The sequence below is a fragment of the Nipponia nippon genome, unplaced genomic scaffold, assembly GCF_047370975.1.
Source record: "Nipponia nippon isolate SJK-2023a ecotype South Korea unplaced genomic scaffold, ASM4737097v1 scaffold_5, whole genome shotgun sequence".
NCBI lineage: Eukaryota > Metazoa > Chordata > Aves > Pelecaniformes > Threskiornithidae > Nipponia > Nipponia nippon.
In genome coordinates, this window is record NW_028262369.1 from 10,442 (window position 1) to 18,285 (window position 7,844).

The following is a 7,844-nucleotide window of genomic DNA, read 5'->3' on the forward strand; positions in this document are numbered from 1 at the left end:
AAAAAGAAAATTTTAAAAGCGACAGGGTAAGGAAAACCAGAAAAAATTAAAAACAGGGAGAGCAAACTGCGTAAAAGATGAGAGAGAGAAAAATTCAAAAAGGATGGGACAGGAAAGAATTAAAAAACAGGGATAGGGACCTTGATAAAAGTAGACCTAGAAGGAAACTTGAAAATGCCAAGAGGTACAGCACAGTCAGCAAAGAACTAAAAACAGGGACAGCAAACCAGATTACATATGGAAACAAAATTTTAAAAGCCGAGGGATAAAGAGAGGGGAAAATGAAAAAAATAGAGATGGCAATCTAAAGAGAGACATACGAAGAAAAGAGATGAAGTGAAGCACAGGCTGGAGGACAGACAGGAAAGCATTAACAAATAAGCGCATTGGATGGGATAAAATTAGACATCGGAAAAATAAAAGCCACGTCTCTTAGGAAAGACAAGAAAAAACTACCAAATAAAGAAAGGGGGACAAAGAGAGAGACGCATACAAAGTAAATTTTAAAAGCAACGGGGTACACAACAGACCGAAAACTATTAAAAAGTAAGGATAGGGAGCTTGATCAAAGTAGATATAGAAAGAAAATTTCAAAAGCAACTGGGTAGAGGACAAACAGAAAGAAAATTAAACACAGAGGCAGCAAACGAGATAAAAGTAGACATAGAAACAAAAATTTTAAAGCCGAGGTACTAAGACAGGAAAGAATTAAAGAAATAGCAACAGCGAACCAAACAAATGCAGAGAGACAGAAATTGTAAAAAGCGACCGCACTAAGGAAAGATGAGAAATAATTAAAAAATAATGACAGTGAACGGAATAAAGGTAGAAAATTTTTAAAGCAACAGAGTTGAGGGAAATAGAGGAAAAAATTTAAAAGTAGGGGCACTGAACTGAAACGGGGACATAGGAAGAAAATTGAAAATCAAAGGCACTAAGGAAATAATTAAAAATAAAGACATCGAAGGGAAAAATGTAGACAGGGAAAGAACGTTTTAAAAGTGATGGGTATGAGGGAAATAAAGGGAAAAATTAAAAGATAGGGACAGCGAACTAAAACAGATGTGGAAAGAAAATTTAAAAAGCAACGGCACGAATGAAAGAAAAAGAAATAATTTTTTAAACAACAGCAAAGGGAATAAAAGTGGGCATAGAAAGAACATTTAATAAGCAGAGGGGAACTAGGGGAATAAAGGGGAAAAATTGAAAAATAGGGACAGCAAACTCAGAGATGGAGAAAGAACATTGAAAAAGCGAGGGCACTAAGGACAGACAAGAAATTATGAAAAGAAAAGACAGCAAAATAAAGACTGCAAAGGGAATAAACGTAGACAATTTTAAAAGCGACAGGGATTAGGGAAATCAAGGGAAAATTATGAGATAAGGAGAGCAAACTAAAACAGAGATGTAAAAATAAAATTTTTGAAGTGACGGCACTAAGACAAGAAATTATTAAAAAAATTCAAAGGTAATAAAAGTAGGCATAGAAAGAAGATTTAATAAGCAGAGGGGAATTAGGGAAACAAAGGAAAAAATTAGGAAATAGGGACAGTGAACTAAAATAAATGCAGAAAGAAACTCTAAAAAGCAAGGGCACTAACAAAAGACAAGAAATTATTAAAAGACAAGACAGCAACATAAAGACAGTGAACGAGGTAAAAGTAGAAAAATCTGAAAAGCAAGGGGGATTAGGGAAATAAAATAGAAAAATTTAAAAATAGGGACTGAACTAAAACAGAGATGTAGAAAGAAAAGAAATAATTAAAAAATAAAGGCATCAAAAGTAAGAAAAGTAAGCATAGAAAGAACATTTTAAAAGGGGGCGATAAGGGAAAAATTAAAACGTAGAGACAGCAGGCTAGAACAGATTAAAATAGAACATCTAAAAAGCAAAGGAATTAAAGAAAGGCAAGAAGTAATTAAAAGAACAGCATAATAAAGACTGGGAACGGCATAAAAGAAAATTTTAAAAAGTAACAGGGATTAGACAAATAAATGGAAAAATTAAAAAATAGTGGCAGTGAACTTAAAGAGATGGAGAAGGATAATTTAAAAAGTGAGGGCACTATGGAAAGACAAGAAATAATTAAAACATAAATACAGGGAAATAATGACAGCTACTGGAACAAAAGGAGACAGAAAACTTTAAAAGAAACTCTGATTAAGGAAATAAGGATAACATTCAAAAATAGCATCACTGAACTAAAATGGAGATGATGAAAGAAAATCTAAAAAGCGGTAGCACTAAGGAAAGACAAGAAAGGACAATCAAAAACTAACAGCAGCAAACGGGATAAAAGTAGAACATTTTAAAAGCCAAAGGACGGAGAAAGGAAAGAACTAAAAAATAGCAGCAGTGAACTACAATGCAGAAATAAAAAAAAAAAAAATGCACTAAGGAAATACAAGAAATCATTCAAAACTACAGATGGTGAACAGGAGAAAAGTGGGCAGAGAAAGAAAATTTGCAAAGCCATGAGCATTAGGGAAAAGAAGGGGAGGGAACTAAAAACTAGGGACAGCAAACGAAAGGCAGAGCAAGAAAATTTAAAACGGGAGGGCCCTAAGGAAAGACAAGAAATAATTAACTAGAGCACAATAAAGACAGCAAAGGGGATAAAAGGAGACAGAAAATTTAAAAGCAATGGAGATTAAAGCCATATTGAGTAAATGAAAAAACGGCGATGGCAAACTATAAGGAAAATAAGGAAAAAATTAATCGAAACTGTGAACTAAAAGAGAGATGTAGAATTAAAAAATTGTAAAAGCAATGGCAGTAATGAAAAACAAGAAAAAATAATTAACGTCTCATGACCGCAAAGGAGATAAAAGTAGAAAATTTTAAAAACCAATGATCAAGATTAAGAAAGGAAAAAAGGAAAACCCAAATATTAAGATTAAGAAAGGAAATCGCTAAAAAATAGTGACAGCTAACTACAACACAGACATAAATAGAAATTTTAAAAAGCAAAGGCACTAAGGAAAGACAAGAAATCATTAAATAATAAAGACAGTGAACAGGACAAAAGTAGGCATAGAAAGAAAACTAAAAGAAAAAGAAAACAAACTAAGAGAGAGCTGTGGAAAGAAAATTTTAAAAGGTAGGGCACTAAGGAAAGACAAAAAAATAATTAAAGATAAATACATCAAAATAAAGACAGGAAATGGTATAAAAACAGACAAACTTTTAAAAGCAATGGTGATTAAGGAAATAAGGAAAAAATTTTAAAATCCCATTGGTGAACTAAAATGGAGATGGACAAGAAGATTTAAAAAGTGATGGCACTAAGGAAAAACAAGAAAGAATAATTAAAAGTTAATGACAGCAAACAAGATGCAAGTAGAAATTTTAAAAGCCAAAGGATTAAGAGAGGAAAGCAGTACAAAGTAGCAACATTGAACTACAATGCAGACATAGACAGAAATTTTTAAAAGCGACAGTGCTAAGGAAAGACAAGAAATCATTCAAAATAAAGACAGTGAACGGAATAAAAGGAGGCATAGAAAGAAAACTTAAAAAGCAATCAGCATTAGGGACAGTGCACTAAAACAGAGATGCAGAAACAAAATTTTAAAAAGCAAGGGCACTAAGGAAAGACAAGAAATAATTGGGAAAATTAAAAAACAGGACATCAGGAAGTGATTTAAAAACCCGCATCGGTGAACTAAAACGGAGACGGAAAAAATGGAAAAAGACAGAAAATTATTTTTGAATCATTTATATAATACAGCAGATATAGGTTTGTATTTGGAAATCCTTCTTTTTTATATATATATATATATATATATATGAATACTGTATATATACATATGAATATTATTTTTTTATATATATATATATATATATATAAAGGCGAGAGATTTTTCTCTACTGCAATGCCTCACACCCGTATTTACAGTTTTGAACGTTTTTGATCACACACACGAATTTTCGAGGCCGATTCCTCCTCTTTTGTCCACGTCTCTCCTTGGACCTGGATCGCTTTTAGTACGGACGCTAGTATCTCAGTAAGCTTTTCAAGTACTACTCTAAGATATTTTCAAAACTTATTGACTGAAAAAGCACACAGCTTCTATGACGAAAACAAAGCCTGTTTCTTCTGAACGCCTGAACTCTTACAAACGGCGTCTTTCCTCTTTTAGGACGCAACTATTTTCCCGATATCATTTCCTAGTAAGCGCACAGAAACAGAAGATTGCGCTTTCAGGAAGGCAAAATAAACGGAGGGAAGTCGGCTTTGCACAGGCAGAACACGCTCCAGCGCAGACCTTCTTTTCCTTTTAGGATCTGCGTTAAAATAGTTCCTAGAAAAACTACAGAAGGAAGGAGAGCTGGCGCATTCTTGACGTTAACTTTGAAGTCCATGCTCCAAGCGCCTTAGGAAAAACGCGGACACGCATCGCGGACGTACCGTGTACTCGCAGACCGCTACGCAGCCTTTCCGTCCGTCTTGCGCTTTCACGGCAGAAGAAAGGGCGACCACGGTGAAACGGCGGCAGCTGACACTCTGCTGAGAGAGGAAAAAAAACCTGTAGCATAAAGCTGGGGAGGAGTCCCAAGCTGCCCGGTTTTGTGAAGTCTTGCGAAGGCTACAGCCGAGCGAAGGAAAAAATAGCCCTTTGGAACATATTGCCAAACAACATTCGGCAATAAAACTCGGAGGCGTTTGACACGCGCCCATTTTTTGGTAACTTGCTATTTGCTTCCTGTTATCGTTGTTCTTCCTTCAGAACCTCTACTTGGAGCCAACTTCTTTGCTACCGGTTCAAGCGTTTCCCTTCCTGGTATTACTAGCACACGGGCCCAGGCAAGTCCCTGAACTGCTCTTCCGAACTTCTCCAAACGACAATTACAGCCACAAAAGAGGACTTCAAGAGAGGAAAAGGAGAGGCCGGGCAGCAAAAAAGCTCTGCAGGCTGCCACCAGTCAACATTCCACTCTTTTTTTTTTTTTTTTCTTTTAAATACACCCCCCCCCGCCCCCAAATACAAACAAAAAAACCCCATGACCTTGTATTTTTTTTCCTTTGGGAGCTCACCCCTGTCTCAGCACAGTGTCCTCCACAGAGCAGGAAGCGCAGACGATCTGTATCCCGATCTGCACGCGACGAATCCGTGTTCAGAAGAAATAGGCCAGATCTGTAAGACCGGTGTTATTTTGGGGGTTTTAACAATCACAACGCAATTGCATCGACCGACGCGTTTGTGAGAAAACTCCTTAACTTCTAAACGTAGCACCTCCTTGGGTAAAAAAACGTGTGCGAGACTGAAAAAAAGGGATGATTCAGAGCTCCCGCTCACGATGGAGCCGTGGCGAAAGGAATGAAAGTGAAGACAAACAGCAGCAACAGGAAGTGAAATTCGGCTTTAATTCTAGGCACGTGCTTAAGAGACTCTCCAAGCCCACACCTCAATCCTAGGAGCGACTAGCCCTTTTCTGGAAGGACAAACTTTGTTACTTCAAAGTCCTAGACCGAAGGCTCCACGGAACAGAACGTGCACCGAGCCACAGGCCACCGTGCCACCGACGCTCTGATGGCAAAGAAAAACCAAGGAAAACTAAAGTTTAAAGATCGGTTTCCATCGCGTTTCATTCCTTACGTTTCCACTGGCACCTAGGTGCTCCAAAATGAACTCTACTGACACCGCATGTTACTAACAATTTAGTTCTGCGTATCAAAACAACAGGCTATTTCCAGCTCGCCCATCAAAGTAGCACGACCGACCAGAAGAGAAACACCGGACCCTAAAGAAGGGAACAGGCAGCTCTTCATTTCTCCTAGAGGAAAGTCTGTTCTTTTGCCCGGAAGGCAAACAGCCGAAACTGCCAAGGGAGCACTGCAGGAACGCGGCGCGCTCTCTCAGCTGCAATTTGTCATCGGCTTTTCTGCACGGGCAGCGGCTTTGCCTTTCCTCTGGCTTTGATGTGGCGCCCCTGGAGCGTCCTTGACCCGGCAAGGGTTTCTCCCCGCTCCCGCAGCCCCAGACACGCGATTACCTGAGCGCCGAGCGGAATCACCCACGCGGGATTTTCTTCCCGGGACGCAGAAGGTGACGCTGGGAAAGGAGGAGGCAAAAAAGGAAGCGGTTTGTCCGGCAGCCACGGCCCTAGAAACTACACCTCCCGGCATGCCCCGGGCAACCAACGTGACCGACCAAAAGCCCCGGATGCCGCGAGACGCAACCCTCCGTGCTTTGGGACCCTGCGGGGACACCGTTCCCCCCGCCGCCGCCGCACGTGGAAGCCCCGCCGAGCCCCCAGCGCGGCTCCGGGCAGCCCCCGCCAACACCTCCGGCTGCCCGCCCCCGCCCGGCGCCGACGCGGCGCGGCGCCCCCCCGCCGCCCGGCCCCGGACCGGCGCGGCTCCCCCCCCCGCCCGGCCCCGGACCGACGCGGCTCGGCGCGGCGCTCCCCCGCCGCCCGGCCCCGGCGGGGCTCGGTGCGGCGCCTCTCCGCCGCCCGGCCCCGGACCGGCGCGGCGCCTGCCCAGCATCGAATCAGTGCGGCTCAGATCGGCGCGGCGGCCCCCGGCGCCCGGCCCCAGAGCGGCGCGGCTCGGCGCGGCGCCCGCCCGGCCCCGGAGCGGCGCGGCTCGGCTCGGCGCGACGCTCTCCCGCCGCCCGGCCCCGGCGCGGCTCGGCGCTGCCCCGCCGCGCGGCTCGGCGCTGCCCCGCCGCCCGGCCCGCACCGGCGCGGCGCCCGCCCAGCATCGAACCAGCGCGGCTCAGCTCGGCGCGGCGCCCCCCGCCGCCCGGCCCCGGAGCGGCGCGGCGCCCCCCCGCCGCCCGGCCCCGGGAAGCCCCACCCGCCCGGCTCCCACACGGCACCGCACCCTCCCCGCTCCGTGCCTCCCGCCGGCCCGGCCGCTCCCCCCCCCCAGGCACCGCCGCCCTTCTCGGGACTTTCCCCGCTCACCTCCTCCCTGCCTGCAGCCGCAGCCGGGCTCCCGCTGGCCCCTCCGCGGGGGAAGCTCCACCCACGGCGCGATGCCCGCCCCCGATGCACCTCGCAGGCGCTGGCGAAGCTCCGCCCTCCCAGCGGAAAACCCCGCCCTCTGCAGCCAAGCTCTGCCCTGCACACAGCACGCATGAGCCGGTGAAGCTCCGCCCCCTCGGCAAAGCTCCACCCTCCCATGGCAAAGCTCCGCCCCCCGCAGCAAAGCTCCGCCCCTGAGACAGCGCGCATGCGCAGACAAAGCTCCGCCCTTCACAGCAAACCTCCGCCCTCCCACGGCAAAGCTCCGCCCCCCCGCAGCAAAGCTCCGCCCCTGAGACAGCGCGCATGCGCAGACAAAGCTCCGCCCTTCACAGCAAACCTCCGCCCTCCCACGGCAAAGCTCCGCCCCCCCGCGGCAAGGCTCCGCCCCCGACGCATCGCGCATGCCCTGGTCAAGCTCCGCCCTCACCCGGCAAAGCTCCGCCCTCACCCGGCAAAGCTCCGCCCCCCCGCGGCAAGGCTCCGCCCCCGACGCATCGCGCATGCGCTGGTCAAGCTCCGCCCTCACCCGGCAAAGCTCCGCCCTCACCTGGCAAGGCTCCGCCCCCCCCCGCGGCAAAGCTCCGCCCCCGAGGCAGCGCGCATGCGCGGCAAAGCTCCGCCTTTCACATCAAAGCTCCGCCCCCACGGCAAAACTCCGCCCCGAGACAGCGCGCATGCGCTGGGTAAGCTCCGCCCTCACACGGCAAGCTCCGCCCACCCGCGGCAAAGCCCCGCCCTTCAGAGCAAAGCACCGCCCCCCCTCGGCAAGGCTCCGCCCCCGAGACAGCACGCATGCGCCAGTGAAGCTCCGCCCTCGCACGGCAAAGCTCCGCCTTACCACCGCTAGGCTCCGCCCCCCCGCGGC

The 7,844-nt window shown here is 47.1% G+C and overlaps 1 long non-coding RNA gene across 1 annotated transcript; it reads right to left on the reverse strand.

Annotated features, from left to right (window-relative positions):
* Positions 1–3,859: 3,859 nt before the first annotated feature.
* Positions 3,860–6,968, reverse strand: LOC148051965 (uncharacterized). The gene is made up of 3 exons (XR_015698990.1): positions 6,917–6,968; positions 5,040–5,139; positions 3,860–4,508 (listed from the first exon to the last, which is right to left on the reverse strand). It is a non-coding gene; the product is annotated as an uncharacterized LOC148051965 (long non-coding RNA).
* Positions 6,969–7,844: the final 876 nt, after the last annotated feature.